This window comes from Nicotiana tabacum, chromosome 5 (genome assembly GCF_000715075.1).
Source record: "Nicotiana tabacum cultivar K326 chromosome 5, ASM71507v2, whole genome shotgun sequence".
Classification (NCBI taxonomy): Eukaryota; Viridiplantae; Streptophyta; class Magnoliopsida; order Solanales; family Solanaceae; genus Nicotiana; species Nicotiana tabacum.
The window spans coordinates 156,945,718-156,964,250 of NC_134084.1; the positions used below are offsets into that span (position 1 = coordinate 156,945,718).

Consider the following 18,533-nt stretch of genomic DNA (forward strand, 5'->3'; position numbering starts at 1 on the left):
GAGGCGATTGAAAATCTTGGTAGGGACGCATTCATCTCCGTTGATTCTCTATTCAACTTGTGCTGCAATTTACATGCCCTTTGGCCACTCAGCTAGCTGATATGACCCTTATATGTAGTAGTTATATTCACAGTGCTTTCTAGTTCCCAATTAAAGATGTGAAATAAACCGATTGCACTAAATTTTTACCGGTTCAAAGCAAATTGAAACGATAAACAGGTCAAATCATAACCAACACAATATTTTCTTAGGTCAAAAGAGTGGGTGAATTCGGAATTTTGGACTAAACATAGTGCTCGTTATATCAACATCTCTTCTTTCAATTAAAAATGATTATCCACAATACCAACTCTATGGATCATTTGGTTCAAGGGATTAGTTGTGTTATCTCGATATAAATTTTGGGGTAAAATTTATTCCGTATTTGGTTAAAAGTATTAGTTAAAATCGATATTATTTGTTATATTGAATCTTGATACAACTTGTCTCATATAAAAGGTGGAATAAGCAATTCAAGTTATAGTTTGATTTTAATCCCAAGATTATAATCTGGAATATCCCGGTTTTGAAGAAAACGATACCTAAAAGGTTGACTCCAATCATTCTATTTTTTGGAGTCTAAGTTCATAGGAGCCTGTGGACTCCAAGCAAGTTGAAAGGGCCCATTCTGGAAATCCATGTGTACTTGCGTCCAATCTTATATAGCTGGCCAGGTCTATCCAATTGGCCCCAATCTGGATTAACAGCAGTAAATTCTGATTGAGCTCGGCATTTACGGCAAATCAACATATCTTCATAATTGATGGACGCCCATCACTTAATGCTGTTTTACTCAGATCTAACAAAGCAGATCATTTTGTAGTCAGATCTATGACGCCGTCTTTAAACTGGATGCTGAATTACTACTGAACCACCAAAAAATCACAACACTACCTAAAAGCTCTCAGCACAAAATTGAAAAGCGACATGTCAAATCTGATGACCCCAAGCATCAGGTGACAAGTGAAACAGTTTAATCGTCGTGTCTTATTTTATCAGCAGACATCAAATCCAACATATGCTCTCTTTCAATGATGTGCCTTAGCTTCAGCCTTCTTTTGAGACTTGGCCTTTGCCTAGCAAAAAGATCAAGAGAAAACAAGTGTCACAATTACTGTGATCAAATTTGGCAAATCAGCTAGAGTTAAATAGATTGCAAACATATCTGTCGAAATAAAAAAATAGTATAACAGTTGATACAAGGATAAGAACAGAAACTCTCTATACAAGAGTCGATGTATTTCGTTTATTTGTTGACACGGACAAAATCATGGAAAGCCTCTGAACTTATTTCAATATTGAACCTGGACATATAAGAGAGTTCCTATGGAAAAGCTATTCTTGCGAGCTACTACTTTTGTGAATTTCTAGTGGCATTAACAACAAATTATCCGGTTGAGATTTGGGAACAACAAACCCCAAATACAGCACCACATCCAATATGAAGAGGGAGAGTGGAGCTAACCAAACCCAAATAGATCCATTACAATGAAGAATGTGACAAGCATACATCGTAAGAAAATCAGAGAGAAAATTAAGATTAGTTCTTGAAGCAACTAATACGCAGGGTCTATGAGCCATATGCTTGGAGAGTTAGAACTTAGCTAGTGATAGGGGTGTACATTCGAATCGGTTTATCGATATATCGAATCAATTATTTGTTATCGGTTTATCGATATCGGTTTATCGATTTATTGATTTTGATTTTGATTCCGAAATTTTCCTTATCGAGTTATCGATTTCGATTTTGTCCTCTTCGATTATCGGTTTATCGATAAACCGATAAGATATACTAAAAAAAAAAAATAATAATAATAATAATAAAAAAAATTACCCTTATTCTATAATACCCTTTCATTTACCCTAAGTCCCTAACCCTATTATTTCATCTACCACATTTAAGGAATGATCATATTTAGAGCTCAAGGGAATGAAGTTCAAATTAATGGAAAATAGAATTAGCCGTGAAGATGTATTTTTATTTTTTTTATACCGTTGGAGTGTTGGTGGCATACATTTGATCCCTTATTTAGTTTCGTTGCATGTACTTGTTGACATAATTTTTATGTTATAAACGGTATTCGTCTTATTTTAGCTTCTTTTTGTCCATATTAGTTAGGCGTGTTTATAGCAATATATTTTCCGTGGAATCCCGCAAATTTTCTTATTGGTGTAATCGATAACCGAATCGATAAGCCCCAAAAATCGATAAATCGAAATCGAAAAAATCGAAACCTTATTGAAACGATAAGGATAAGCATATGTACAAATCGATAATCGATAAGTAATTATCGATAAGGGTCAAAATCGAATCAATAAATCGAATGCACATCCCTAGCTAGTGATGAATCCTTATCAAATGTGGAGATTCTAGCCTAAAACACATAATTTAGGCCCATAAATGGACTCTCCTAGCTTTGGAGAGGAAAAGAGGTGGTATTAAGGAGCACAGGTGGCATTTGAAACAATCCTGGTGTCTATATTCATTTCATACCCGGGCAACTTCATTCAATTTCTTTAAGTTTCAGTTGCCGACAAAGAAAATAAACATTATGAATAGAAAAGATGGCGAATATGCATAACCTCATATCTTGTTTACTACTGGTTTTCAGCAAATATTTTGTTTTTTTAATAACTGTGGTGCCTGGGCAAGAATGCGCGCACCTCGACTAATTCTACCCGGTACCCTCCATCTCCCACCAGCAACAAGTATAAGATTTAACGAAGCGGTGTCACGCAACACCGCTTCGTCAGAAAATTTTACTAAAAATATGTATTAATATTGTACTGAAATGGATAAGTAGAAAACAATGACCCCGCTTGACATAAATTGTGTCTTGGCGTGTTGGCCATGTGCTTGATTTTGCTCTAAGAGGTCAAAGGTTCAAACCTCAACTAACACATTTTTCTTTTGCAAATATTTGAGAGAGCCTTTGTGGTTAAAATTGTGAAGAAGTAGAATTGAACCCAGCAACTTTCTAACTTAAGACTCAACAAAACCAATAAACTAAAGCTATTTCTTGTCTAAAAGTATGATAATCAAATTTATATTCCAATTCTTCTATAAATTTCGATACCGCTTTCAAAAATTCCTGCGTACACCCCTGATCCTAGCCTACCAATTATCCTCATTTTGCAATTACAAATATAGGATGCTGGAATCTCGGATTGCATCGAGATTGCATAATTGAAACTCTGCTTAAGCTTAGTTGGAAAAGGCCAAATGTTTCCTTAATTAAGGGAAGGGGGAGAGAGACGTGCCTTGTTAAAATACAGAAAGAGAAGAGACAAGAGGATACTATTCAGGAAATGGAATGATTCTATTGGAAGTGCAGATGATTGCTTCATCAATCTTGTCTCTGAAAGTCTGAGTTCTGAAGCTTCGAACAAGATTGGGGAAAGAAGCCATTTCCAGTTAAAGTTTTTTTTCCCCTTAAATACTATAGCATTTACGTTTAGCATTAACGCGAGTTGTGTTTCTCTAGTTGCTGAACCCATTTATAGGCTGACAATTTTTTACATGAGCCCCGTAAATCAAAGAATTACATGGGACACTTGTATTGATCAACTACGTAACACTTGATTGGATAGTTGGAGGATCATTTTGGCAAAAATGCTTCTCAGCAAAGCCAAAGTCGAAAGGCTAGCATACTACAGCAGCTGAGGAAAGAGATTCTGAGGTGGAGGGAGAGACTGGAGGAGTAAACAAACACAAAAACACACTGTTGAACCAGTGCTTATTACAAAATCAGAAACCCTTAAACACGATAAGTTTAATGGGTTCTGTTTATTGGGCAAGAGTCATGGATAAATAGGTTGTGAATGGTAAGCCAATCTTTAGCCGAACTATGTTGTCAGTGGTTGATTGAAGTACATCAGTGATTAACCTTCGACCTGCAAATAGTTATATCCATATTCCCGGTCATAGATTTCAAAATCTAACAAGCAACAATATCTTAGCAGGGTGCAATACCTGCACTGGAGTTCGCATAACATAATTCAGGACTTCTACACCATACCAAAAGAAATGATTGTATAGGTCCAAAGTTGGCGAGCATGGTAACGGATAAGCAGGACAAAAAAAGGGGTCGATCACGATATAACAGCTAAAGACCGTTCTCACAAAAGTTGATGCCAAAGGCGAGCAACTGAGATAGGATAGTAACAGTAACTTAGGTTCAGAAGGGTTTTTGGAGAATGTCCCTTATAAATAGGAAGAGATATGGAACAAAGGGGGGATCTGCCTTTCTGAACTGGAACATATTGTAAAAGTTGAAAGAAGAATATACGAAAGGGTTGTCTTATTTATTTATTCAAGCACACGTTGTTCAATCTTTATTCATAAATCTCAAGATCTCATATACATTTTGACCTCTCGCTTTTCCACGTCGCCGTCAGAGAAAAGGAACATCCCAATCATATAATCATTGGGTGATAGTTCCTTTCCCATTAGAGTCCTTGTCATTACTTACATTTATTATACATTTATGCTATCACATTTATTGTCAATCATAGCATATTAAGTGTTTGAGCAAATAAATGCTAAATCAATTAATGATAAGTTAGAGGGCGAATCTTAGTTGAACTTAATAAATTCTAGACCGAATAAAATAAAGCTCTTATATAACGAGTAGAGCTCGGGAGCATTAAACAGCGAACTTAATATGTTATGATTGACAATAAATATGATAGCATAGATGTATAATAAATGTAAGTAATGACAAGGACTATAATGGGAAAGGAACTATCACCCAATTATTACATAATTGGGATGTTCCTTCTGACGGCGACATGGAAAAGCGAGAGGTCAAAATGTATATGGGATCTTGAGATTTATGGATAAAGATTGAACGTATGCTTGAATAAATAAATAAGACAACTCTTTCGTATATTCTTCTTTCAACTTTTACAATATGTTCCAGTTCAGAAAGGCAGATCCCCTCTTTGTTCCCTATCTCTTCCTATGTATAAGGGACATTCCCCCAAAACCCTAAAAAGTAGGGCATAAAGAATATCCAAAGCAATATTCTTTATGTCCACTTCTGAACCTAAGTTATCCTATCTCAGTTACCCCCCTTTGGCATCAACCTTTGTGAGAGCGGTCTTCAGCTGTTATATCGTGGTCGATCTCATCCTTTCTTATCCGTTACCGTGCTCGCCAAATTTGGACCTATACAGTTAGTCCCTGCGCTTGTTGAGGTCGTAGTCCTGCACGTCCTCGATAGTGGACATCATTTGCTTTCACCTCGGGAGAATTTGGCTATTGAATCAAGCCGGGTCGACCAGGGTCGAGAGAATGACACAACTAACGTAGTCATGATTGATGTGGTTACCACGGGGTGACGTCACAGCCACGCGCATCATTACTACGCATCTTCCCGAGATAGCGTCTGCGTGCCTGTCGCTTTGGTTTTAGTGACATCGATAATCCTTTGCTTCGATTCTCGCACCATCCAGCCCTATAAATTGATGAGGGTTTCGTTTTTTCAGAAGTTTTTGCCATTTCCCTCTTTGCATGAACGAAATTGGTTTTAGTGCCATCGATAATCCTTTGCTTCGATTCTCGCACCATCCAGCCCTATAAACTGATGAGGGTTTCGTTCCTCTTTGCATGAACACCATTTTCCTTCGATCTTCTTTGCCAGTTCTCGTTGTTTTGTTTATACAATTCCGTTCCTCCTTCTTACCTAATCATCATCTCTTTCTTAAGGTTTGGTGGCACACCTTTCATCGTCAAGATGTCTCAAGCCCTTCACAATCATGACGAAGTTTCGGACGCCACTCTGTTATCGATGGCTCCTCCTTCTAGTGGTGAGGACCTCGTGGCTGAAAAGGGTGACAGTTTTCCTACCGTAGAGGAGATAGTTCCCAGAAGCCCCTTGTCCAAAAGCGATTTCCACAAGGAACCCGCTCCTTCTCCCGTTCCGATGATCTCTGAGACCGAGTCGTCTCATATAGTTGAACTCCGATCTACCTATCGTATCCCTCCTCATGTCGAGATGGTGTGGCGACATCATGGAGGTCCATAGACCTGGGTACTGTGCTTTTTACGTTTATCCTTTCTTGATTGTTTATACTCTCCCTCTTCTTCCGCTGGCGGAGGAGTTCTGCCGGTTTTACAATGTCTGCCCGGCATAGTTGTCTCCGTATTTGTATAAAGTTTTTCTGATGCTGACAAAGTACGCGGAGTTGGTTGATTGTGAGGTCGTCATTTGTCACCTGTTACATTTGTTTTCACCAAGTTTCTACAGAGGCACCATGATACACCTGCAACATCGCAGGACCAATGGATGATAGGACGAACCGGAAGTTTTGGCACAAGTTCCTTTTTATCAAAAACGAAGCACTTGGTGTCGGACCCTGTTGGATTTCCTGAGCATTTCCTGAGCAGTGGAATCATAATCGTACGTGTTGATGACATGCGCCTGTTATCTTCTTTCATCCCTTTTGATTTTTATTCATTTGTGATTTCTCTGTGTTGTTTTTTTTTAGCTGAGAGGCGTGCACCCTTTCACGTCGTGGGCATTAAGGACTGGGTGGCTCGCATGTTACCTCACATGGTGGGAATCCGAGACTAGGCGGTTTTCTACAAACGTTTTAGACCGAAGGTTCCGCCTAGTAAGTGTTACTTTTGTTTCGGCCTTCTGCTGCTTGCCGTCATTTATTGATACGACCTCTTGGTGGTGAGAGGTCGACGGGCTTCCAAAAAGAAAACTCCAGTGCCGACATTTCGCCAGGGCAGGGATGCAATTTACTTTGGTTGAGTCCGCCCGCGGAGATCGTACTCTAACTTTGTCAACAAGGGGACCCTCTCCTCGGGATGTCGTTGTATGGGACGAGATCTCTTCCTGGCCCGTCTACCACCTTATAGATGTGTCCTCTAACGGGGAGGAGTCGTCGTCGAGAAAGAGAAGGATGGAACTCGAGATGGTCGTCGCCACCAGCGTTGAAAAGAAAAAGGTCGTGGCGTCCTCGCCTATGCTAGACGCAAGGGCTATTTTTATGGCGGATGCCATTACGGCAAGGAGGTCCCCTAGGGCCGAGGGGATATGCCAAGGCGGGAAACCTACACGGGTTGCTGAAGGTGGCGCGTCGTTGGCGACCAGAGGGGATGGGGCGGTGCTCGCAGAGGACGATGGTTCAGGCTCGGACATCGATCCCGGAGAGATGCAAGCCTTTTGGGAGAGAAATACCCGTGTGGAAGAGGACGAAGGGTCCTAACCGACACGTAATCATTCCCGTGGGTTACAATCTTTTGGCGAACTCTGAGCAGGCACCCGTGTGGAAGAGGACGAAGGGTCCTAACCGACACGTAATCATTCCCGTGGGTTACAATCTTTTGGCGAACTCTGAGCAGGCAGTGTCGTCCTTCCCCCTTGTGCGCTGCTTCTAAAAACACGGTGCTTCAGGCGATGAGTGATGCATAGCTATCGCAGAGTATTTCTAGCATGGCTTTGCGAGTAAATGTTTTTTCTTTTCCTGTTAGGATTTGTTTCGCATGCGTAATCTGCTTATGCTGATTTTCTTTCTTCTGCATGTCAGACTCTGATTATGGAGATCGAGCGCGATCGAAGGGATGAACGGAGGACGGTCGTTTTTAAGAAGGTGGCCTCCAAGTGCAAAGAGTATCGCACCAAGCACCGTGCGTCGGCCGACGTCTTCACTCAAGATAGCGATTTTCAGCTATTTCGCGATGGGCTTAAACAGAAAGAGGAAGAGTTGGCGCAGAAAATCGAAGAGCTAAAGGAGCAGGATGATGAGCTGATGAAGACCGTAGGTCGATGCAGTGAACTTGAGGCGGCTCTTAAGGCCAAGGATGATGAGCTCGAGGTAAGCAAGGGGGTGTTGGCCGAGAATGCCGATCTTTAGGCGCGGGTGGCCTCTTTAACTGCTCAGCTTGGGCGAAGAGAAGCGGAGGCTGTTAATATGAAGGGTGAGTTGAGCGTTAAAGTCGATGAATTGGCTCGTGCCGAAAAAGGCAAGGTGGCTGCCATATCCGAAGCAGCAGCCCTGGATGATGCCCTCCGCGTTTGTAGGTCTTAGCGGGCTAATGAGGTGGAGACATCGACGCTCAAGGTAGCGGATCCAAGATCTGGAGGCGGAATTGTCCGGATTGAATGAACAAGTTGTTGCTTTGAAGGTAGAGGAAGTGTGACGGTAGTCGCAGTCGTCCACATCTCATACTTTAGTTGATCCCGTCGTGCCGCGGGAGTTGTATAAGATGTGGGTTCATGCCGAGGCTCAGCTTGACGTGTACAAGTCCCTGAAGGCCAACGGAAGGTTTCTGAGGCAGAACTCGAGGGTGTTCATGTTAAAGCACGTGCAACCCGTGAAGCCTGTGGTTATGATCCCGGTACGCCTAGCGGGGATGATGTCGATGATGATGCAAACACATTCACCTCCGATTCTTGGTATAATGAGGAGTATGTCGCGGGGTTGACGCGGCGTAAGGCCGTTGTATTTATTTTGTTTTGCCTTGCTATTTTTGTGATGGCGTCTTCGAGGTTTTGTAGCATAACAGTTGCAATGGAATAGTTACTTTTTTGTTGTGTATCTCCGAATTGTTATTTTTGTTTGCTGTGAGGTGAAGTCCCTGGCTTTTCGGCCGCTTGTGTGTAATGTTTTGGCGTAGTCGGTCGCAGATCTTAAAGTAACTCGGGCTAGGCCGAGTGTTAAGTAACTCGGGCTAGGCCGAGTGTTAAGTAACTCGAGCGAGGCCGAATGTTAAGTAACTCGAGCGAGGCCGAATGTTAAGTAACTCGAGCGAGGACGAGTGTTAAGTAACTCGAGCGAGGCCGAGTGTTAAGTAATTCGAGCGAGGCCGAGTGTTAAGTAACTCGAGCGAGGTCGAATGTTAGATGTGAAAAACGATGGAGAGTAAAATGTTGTTTTTTTCACTCATTGGAGAGTATCTTAGTGGAGAGTACAAATGTTGCTTTATTTCATTCATTGGAGAATACTATATATGTCCGTTTCATACATATATTGGAGAAGTTTCCATATATATAGTCCCTTCATCGTTCGGCCCGGAGATGCAGTCGGCAGGCGGGGCGATGAATCATACTTTGAACTTCGAGACGTCCCTTTCATCGCTTCTTTAAAAACCTCCTCGAGAAAACCCAATTGGGACAAAACCCAGGTGAGGGAAAAAGAGTACGACTTGAGGGGCGTCCTTTTTCAGAAGTTGAAGTATTTGAGGTGGGCGATATTCTAATTGTTTTGTAGTAGTTTTCCTTCCATTGTTTCTAGTTGGAATGCTCATTTGCTTGTTGCTGTTTTGATTTTGTATGGCCCGTCCCAATTGATTCCTAATTTGCCTTCTTTTGGGTCTTTGCTCGCTTGTGTTTTGGCCTTGGGAACATAGTCTCCGACTTTGAGTGGTCGTATTTTGGCGTATTTGTTGTAGTATCTTTCTGCTTGTTGTTTTTGGGCTACCATTCTTACGTAAGTCATGTCTCTTCGTTCTTCTGTCTCGTCGAGGTCTTGTTTTCCGTTCTCGTCGTTGTTTTGTCTGCTTTCATTGGAGTATCTCAGGCTAGGCTCTCCGACCTCAACAGGTATCATGGCGTCAGTCTCGTAGACTAGTGAATATGGCGTTTCGCCTATGCTCGTTTTCGGCGTGGTGCGGTAGGCCCATAGTACCTCTGGTAGCAACTCCAGCCATAACCATTTGCGTCCTCGAGCTTTTTCTTTAAGATATTCAATATTGTTTTGTTGGAGGATTCGGCTTGACCGTTGCCGGCAGGATGATATGGCGTGGAAAGTATTCGCTTAATGCACCATTTTTCGAAGGTGGTCTTTTTCCCGATGAATTGGGGCCCATTATCGCAACTGATTTCTTTGGGGATGCCGAACCGGCATATGATGTTCCTCCATATGAATGTGATGACTTCCTGTTCGCGTATTTGGGTGAACGCATCTGCTTCCACCCATTTGGAAAAGTAGTCAGTTAAAACAAAAAGAAAACGTATCTTACCACACCCCGCCCTGCTGGAAGGGGTTCCACGATGTTCATTCCCCATTTGATGAACGGCCATGGCGAAGTGACAGAGTGGAGGTTGTCGCCCGCTTGATGTATCATAGGCGCGTACTTTGGCACTGCTCGCACCTCTTGACGTAATCTGTGGCTTCCTTCACCACAATGACCTTCGTGCACTTCTTCGAGCACGCACCTTGTTTGATTCGGCCCTAAGCATTTTGCCAAGGGGCCCCCGAACGTTCTCTTGTACAGGTCGTGATTTATGATGTTGTACCTGGCAGCCTGCATTCGAAGCTTTTTGGCTTCTTTTTTGTCTTGTGGGAGTACTCCCTCCTACAAATATGTCATGATGCGGTTGCGCCAGTCCCAAGTCAAATTTATGGAATGTACCTCGAGTTGGTCTATTGACGAGTGGAGAAGGGTTACCACGTTTTCTTTAGTGATATTTTTGGGGGCTGCTGCTAGTTTGGCGAGGCTATCCGCCTCGATGTTTTGAGCTCGAGGTATCTGGTCGAGTCGACATTCATCGAATTCTGGCAGTAGTTTGTGAATTTCTGCTTGGTATTTTTGTAGCCTTTGCTTTTTGATTTGGAAAGTCCCTATAACTTGGTTGACGACGAGTTGTGAGTCGCATCTGAGGATGACTCGCCATGCTCTATATTTGAGAGCTAGCTTTAACCCTACAATTACGGCCTCATACTCGGCCTCATTGTTAGTCATATCGGGGCAACGTATGGACTGGCGGATAACTTCACCTGTTCGGACCTCGAGTACGAGTCCCAGTCCAGATCCCGACGCGCTGGATGCGCCGTCGGTGTAAAGGACCCAAAGATCGGGTTGCCCAAGGGAGGTATGAGAAGCTTCCTGCTCGACCTTAGGCATTATTTTAGCACTGAAATCGGCGACGAAGTCGGTGAGTACCTGCGATTTTATCGCTGTCCGCGGCTAATGTTATATCGTGCTAGCTCAATTCTATGGCCCACTTGGCCAGTCTTGCCGACAATTCGGGTTTATGTAGGATGCTCCGCAGAGGGAAAGTCGTCACCACCGATATGGGGTGGCACTGAAAATAGGGTCTAAACTTTCGTGAAGCTATAACCAATGCTAAGGCTAGCTTCTCGAGGGAAAGTCGTCACCACCGATATGGGGTGGCACTGAAAAATAGGGTCTAAGCTTTCGTGAAGCTATAACCAATGCTAAGTCCAACTTCTCGAAGTCGGGATACCTCGTTTTGGTGTCGACCAAGGTTTGGCTAATATTATAAATTGGAGATTGCGTACCTTTGTTCTCGCGGACCAGCACCGTACTTACCGCGACTTCTGAGACGGCCAAATATACTAGGAGGCGTTCGCCAGGCTCTGCTTTGGCAAGTAGTGGGGGCGAGGACAAGTATGCTTTTAGTTCTCTTAAGGCATCGATGCATTCTGAATTCCACTGGAGCCCGTTGTCTTTTTTCAGTATGTTGAAGAATTTGTGGCATCTGTCGGATGACCGCAAGATGAATCTTGACAGGGCGACTATACGGCCAGTCAGTTTTTGCACCTGTTTCTTGCTGGTTAACACTTCAGGTATCCCTTCAATGGCTTTGATTTGATCTGGATTGACTTCGATGCCTTTTTGTGATACCAAGAAACCGAGAAATTTGCCCGAGGTTATGCCGAAGGCATATTTTTCGGGGTTTAGTTTCATGTCGTACCGCCTCAATATACCGAAGGCTTCTTTCAGATGATCGATGTAGTCTTCTTTCCTTTTTGATTTGACTAACATGTCGTCGATGTAAACTTCCATTGTTCTGTCGAGTTGATCTTTGAACATCTTGGTGACCAACCTTTGTACCTTGCCCCGGCATTCTTCAACCAGAATGGCATGATTCTGTAGCAGTACGTTCCCTGATGGGTGATGAAAGTAGTTTTCTCTTGGTCTTCCTCCTCCATGAGGATTTGGTTGTAACCTGAGTAAGCGTCCAAGAAGCTTAGCAATTTGTGTCCTGTTGTTGCGTCGATGAGCTGGTCGATGTGAGGCAAGGGAAAGGAGTCTTTAGGGCATGCCTTGTTTAGGTCTGTGAAATCTACGCACATCCGCCATTTCCCGTTTTTCTTTTTTACCATGACCACATTGGCGACCCATTAGGGGTATTTTGATTCCCGGATGGAACCGTTGGTGAGGAGCTTATCCACCTCATCGCTTATGGCCTCATTGATTGCGGCATTGAATTTCCTTCTTATTTGCCGCACTGGTGGATAGAGTGGGTCGACGGTCAACTTGTGTATGGCAACGTCTTTCGGGATACCCGGCATATCTGCATGGGAGAAAGCGAACAAATCGGCATTGTCAATTAAAAACTTGTGAAATTTACCTGGTTCTGAGTCCGATGTAAGCCTTTTTGTTGTTATCGCTGTTGTTTAGTTGGACGGGATCGAGATCTTCTACCGTTGACTCAGCGGCTTCCACGATGTCGGGGTCCCTGATGACGTCTGTTTGTACGTCGAATCTGGTCCTCAACTTTGGTAATTACTATGCCTCTGCGTCTGTTCCCTTCAGCTGTTGGGTGTACGTGCAATCTTGGGCGATACGATAGCATTCTTAGACGGTGCGTTGTTCGCCCGGATACTGAATATTCCCCATGGAGTAGGGAACTTGATTACTTGATAGAGGCTTGACGGGATGGCCCTCATAGCGTGTATCCATGGCCGCCCTATGATCACATTGTAGGTTGTGTCTTGGTTCATGACATGGAATGTTGTTTCTAGGGTGACGCCCCCGCTAGAACAAGTAGCGTTATCTTCCCAAAGATTCGCTCAACTGCATTGTTAAAACCTGTTAGTGTTATGCAACGCGGTACTATCTTGTCTTTGAGTCTCATTTGTGCAAGGACTCGAGGGTGAATAATACACGCACCACTTCCGTCGTCTACCATTATTCTTTTTACATCAATATCTGAGATACGTAAAGTAATAACAAGAGCATCGAAATGAGGGAAAGTCAAATCGTCGGTATCCGACTTATCGAAGATGATACTGTCTCTGAGGTCGTCGTACCGTTCGTGAGTGATCGGCCGTTTCAGTTTATGTGTAGTGGTGAACTTCACATGGTTGATCGTTGCTTCATCGCCTCCACTAATGATCATTTGGATGGTGCGGGCGGGGGAGGGTGGCTTTGGAGGTCCTTGGTGTTGTTAACGTCCGCGGGCAAAGTTGGTTCGTCCACGATCGCTCATCGGTTCCCTCAGGTGCCCTTGGTTCAGCATGTTTACTACTTCTTGCCGTAGAGCTATGCAGTCCTCAGTCTTGTGACCCCGCTCCTAGTGAAATTCACAGAGGACGTTCGACTTCCGAGTACTTGGGTCGGACTTCATCCTTTGTGGCCATTTCACCTTTGTGCCAAGCTTATCTAGTGCGTACACTACTTTTGAAGGGGAAACACAAAAATTGTGAGCAAATAAGAGTGGAGTCATACCTCTTTCGTTTCGCCGAGTCCCTGTGTGCGGCCTGGCCGGCCCTTCCGTATGTCGAGGAGACAGTGGGATGGCTGTTCTAACGTAGGGCTGATGTCTTTCTCGATTAAGACGGGGCCCGACTGATCTCTTCGACCGTTGTTACGACGATCCTTCCTCGATTCTGCTTGAACTAACGTCAACCGTTGGGTCGGGCCATTAAGGTCGTCCTCGTTGGCTCTCACCTCGGCGCAATAGGCAATGTGGATTTCTTCTCAAGTGGTAGGAGGGTATTTCATGAGCCTGCTTAATAGTTTTCTGGTTGCTCTCGACCCATTCCTGCACAACCCGTTCTGGAAGGCTGCTACGGCCATCCTTTGTGATACATTTGGTAGGCTTATTCTCACCCTGTTGAAACGGGCGAGAAAGTCCCTGAGTCCCTCTCCAGGCGATTGTCTGACGGCGAAATGTCATTCACCCTGGCCTCCGCCTTTTTAGCCCATGCATGGGCAGTGACGAACTTGTTAGCCATATCTTCGAGCGTTGCTATTGACCGCGCCGGCAGTTGTGAATACCAGGTTAAGGCTTCCCCCGTTAAGGTTTCGCCGAATTTTTTAAGTAACACTGATGGTACTTGCTCCTTCGAAAGGTCGTTGCCCTTTACCGCTGTGACATAATGGATGATGTGATCTTCAGGGTCTGTAGTACCATCGTATATCTTCAGGTACAGTGGCATTTTGAAGGTTTTAGGTATGGCATATGGAGTCGCTTCCTCATTGTACGATTGTTCGACGAACCGACCAACGTCTCGTTTCGATAGCATCTTTGGGGCGCCTCGTATATTATCGACCCTTTCTTGATGCTCCCTTGTCTGGTCGCCGAGAGCCTTGTTTTCGTTTTTCATTTTCTTTAGAATGGCTGTGAGTGCATCATTACCTGCATCAATCATGACTACATTAGTTGTGTTGTTCTCTCGACCCTGGTCGACCCGGCTTGATTCAATAGCCAAAATCTCCCGAAGCGAAAGTAAATGATGTCCGCTTATCGAGGACATGCAGGACTACGACCTCAACAAGTGGAGGGACTAACTGCATAGGTCCAAATTTGGCGAGCACGGTAACAAATAAGCAGGACAAAGGACGGGGTCGACCACAATAGAGCAACTGAAGACTGTTCTCACAAAGGCTGATGCCAAAGGAGGGCAGCTGAGATAGGATAGTAACGGTAACTTAGGTTCAGAAGTGGACATAAAGATATTCCTCTGGATATTCTTTATACTGTACTTTTTAGGGTTTGGGGGAATGTCCCTTATAAATATGAAAGGATAGGGAACAAAAAGGGGATCTACCTTTCTGAACTGGAACATATTGTAAAAGTTGAAAGAAGAATATACGAAACAGTTGTCTTATTTATTTATTCAAGCACACGTTGTTCAATCTTTATCCATAAATCTCAAGATCCCATATACATTTTGACCTCTCGCTTTCCATGTCGCCGTCAGAGAGAAGGAACATCCCAATCATATAATCATTGGGTGATAATTCCTTTCCCGTTATAGTCTTTGTCATTACTTACATTTATTATACATTTATGCTATCACATTTATTGTCAATCATAGCATATTAAGTTCGATGTTTAATGCTCCTGAGCTCTACTCCTTATACAAGAGCTTTATTTTATTCGGTCTAGAATTTTTAAGTTCAACTAAGATTCGCCCTCTAACTTATCATTAATTGGTTTAGCATTTATCTGCTCAAACAATGATGTCAATTAGCGACCATTTAACTTCACAGTAACTCTTCTCCAAATTCCAGTTTATCATAACTGGAAATAGCTCAAACAACAACTTTGACATCACCAGCCACCAAGAAGTGATTAGTGTTTTCATAAAGAAATCCACTTAGCATACAGAAAAAGGTTACAATGGCTCGATTTCAGTCTACGTCCTCATTACATGCGTCTTGAACTCAGGCAGAGAATCCCTAGTTCTCCACTAGGTCCTTGAATACACTTATTCCATCTGAAACAACTCAGGTCCTAGGGAGACATTCAGTTTCTCCGTTCTCATATATAATTTTTACATTAGAAAATTAGAAAGTTAACCTCACCTTTCTATTCACCTCATTCACAATAATATCTAGGATGTATCTGGGTCGAAAGGAATAATAGATGTTTTGATGGATTATCAACTTCAATAGGTTGCTCAAAGGCTAGATGTTTGGTTAATTTGTTTCACTGGGCTAACCTTACAACCTGATGTTTTTTTGGACTTTGTCAACTCTTTAGTTTTGTAGCACTTAATTGTAAATGAGCTGTCAAACTCACTTGTTTTGTAACTTTTGCATCTTCCTGATGCATTTTATGATATATTCTACTTACTTCATCAAAAAAAAATTCACAATAATATCTAGGAATTGGTCCACTCATCTACTTGGGCATTCTTTTATCAGATTACATTTAAAATGCAAATCATGTTAAGAATACCTTCGCAAATGGAGCTTGTTATCATATCTGGACATATACAACATAACATCATATCCAAGAAAAGAAAAAGACTAGAACAGTCCAGGTTGAAACTTTCAAAATATTCAATTAACCAACTATGACTCACTCCAGACTGGTTGAGTTGGCTATACGAATCTTATATATCTGTTCTGCGCTATTCATAAGCCTTTTCATTTTATATTAATCTCTTAAAAGCCAGGTTGACACTTTAAAAGTCTATCAAACAACCAACTTCACCTCAATCCTAAACTATCTAAGTTGGCCATATGAATCTTCTCTATCTTTCCGCATTATTCCAAGCTAATTTTATTTTGTAAGGAACCCTAAATGTCTGGTACTTCAATTTACAGCCAATTATAACAATCCACAATTTAAGGAACTTGAAGTAACAGATCGAATGAACACCGTGCAAAATCTGTTTTAATCAATTTATGGTAGGCAAGTTTTTTAATCAGAAAAAAAAAAAATCAAAATCGATGAATCAGCAGCTTCTATATCGCAAAATAGAAAAAGTCAGCTACATAAGTATAAAGTAGTCTATGTGAATCCGGCTTTATTCAGTCCAATTTCATTTCAGTATACTAAGTATTTATCCAAAATAAAAAAGATTAAAGGGGAGGAAAATACCCTGAGATACTTGAGCTTAATGTTTCCATAAGCAAGTCCACACGTGAATGCCGATGCACGCGCTACCTGCCGCCGATCAAATCCACCGACAACCAAAATATTTCAAAAGTTAAAAAAAATTAAACAAACGAGAAGTTTATTCAGAAGTGCAATTAAGATTTAGATGATTTACCAGAGCAAGAGTGCTAGTTCCGGAGTAAGGTGCTGATACTTGATAGTGCAAAATGGAGGAAAATTGGAATTTTGAGAAAAGAAGCTTCTAGAGCTCTTTTTATAATCCCTAGAATTCGCAAACCCTGAGCTTGGGAATATCGGTTTGGGAGCAGTGTGGACCCGGCTATTAGGAACCGTAACCTAAATACTCCGCACCCGGATAATTGCACCAATATATTACAACTAGTAAATTTTGCCCGCTCTTGCACGGTACATTAATAAATTTAGAACTTGTACTCTACATTCGGCTAAAAATAAATTTAATTGACGGCACCAAGGACATCGATAGAAGCCATAATGATGTTAAAATTACTGCATAAACTTTATTGAAATAGATGATGACAAATCAAATTAAAATTTGAGCTTGATTTCTTTATTCGGGGGCTAAAAGTAGATTTTTAAATATCACTATTCATGTACTAATAGCCATTTGTCATCTAGTGACAGCTTTTCTATGGTTGTATAGTCTAGTCTTGATGGCAATTCTATTATAGAAAAATTAATTGAAAGTGTGTGTAATCAAAGAAATTTCATATTATATATTGGGAATATATCATATGCATTCAGAAGAAAGAGTAGTCGAAAAAACCAATATGTTGAATTTATCAATTAATTAATATATAGAAGGCATCTTGAACCACAACCAAGAATAAAATCATCTTAATCTTACAGTGTAAACAGAGGGAAATAAGAAGACTGACTAACAACTATCTAATCAACAGTGTACTGTTTAGCAATTAGTGAAAGATCGTCTAATGTCCATTGCCCTTATAAAAGAGAAAAATTACATGCAAAAAAGAAATATTAAAATAAAAAACCAAAGATATATAAGCATACCTGCTAACAAAGTACACGGAATTTCATGTCAATTTCTCTGCAAACTTTGGATCAAATAGATACAAAGGACTTTCTTCCCACTCAATTACTCTAAGTTTAAAACGGGCTCATCAAGAAAATCCATTTCCTCATTATAGCGTCCCTTTATAGCCAAATTGAGGTTTCATGTCAGTTAAGCTTTTTTATTTACAAAGATGCTTAATGTTCAATTGATATTATATTAGTGCATTGGATCAGTTACAGACCCCTAGGCTTTTTCAATAAAATAAATGGTGATTTTTGTTGTTCAGGTGATATATTTGCGGAAGAGAGTGACCAGTATGTTAGAAACTTTTGAGTTTCTTCAGTTATAACTTCCATACAAATGGATAAAATGAGTTATACTCATCATCAGAAGTGTAAAGAGGTTTTGGTAAAAAAGAAACGTGGGAAGAAATAAATGACATTAAAATGTAATGATATAAATATGATACACTATACTTAATTTTCTTCAAATTATGAAATAAGGGATAAAAGCCAAAATAAAATGAGAAAAAAAAGATGGACTTCCTTGAGCTTTGAGATGTGCCACGTCACCTTTTCTATTCATAAATATATATATATATATTATACTTGAGTGATTAATAAGGTCAGAAGGCATATAATTAATTATGGTTAAATGTAGAGGCGGAGCTAGCTTATTCGGTGCGCTTTTAGTTGAACTCAATTACTTTTACTTAAATATTGTGTTTGTAACAAATTTTTTATCAAATATATAAAAGTATTTAATTACAAACTCAGTAATTAAGACGAGCTATGAGTTTTGTAACAAATTCAGAACCCAAAAACTTCAAATCTTATTTCCGCTAGTTAAATATTTGAAGTCCATATGCATAAAATATATCATGCATCTATTGATTT

At 41.4% G+C, this 18,533-nt stretch overlaps 1 long non-coding RNA gene across 1 annotated transcript; it reads right to left on the reverse strand.

Moving 5' to 3' along the window:
* Positions 1-389: 389 nt before the first annotated feature.
* On the reverse strand, positions 390-16,930 carry LOC107785470 (uncharacterized). The gene is made up of 3 exons (XR_001647872.2): positions 16,756-16,930; positions 16,584-16,649; positions 390-1,115 (listed from the first exon to the last, which is right to left on the reverse strand). It is a non-coding gene; the product is annotated as an uncharacterized LOC107785470 (long non-coding RNA).
* Positions 16,931-18,533: the final 1,603 nt, after the last annotated feature.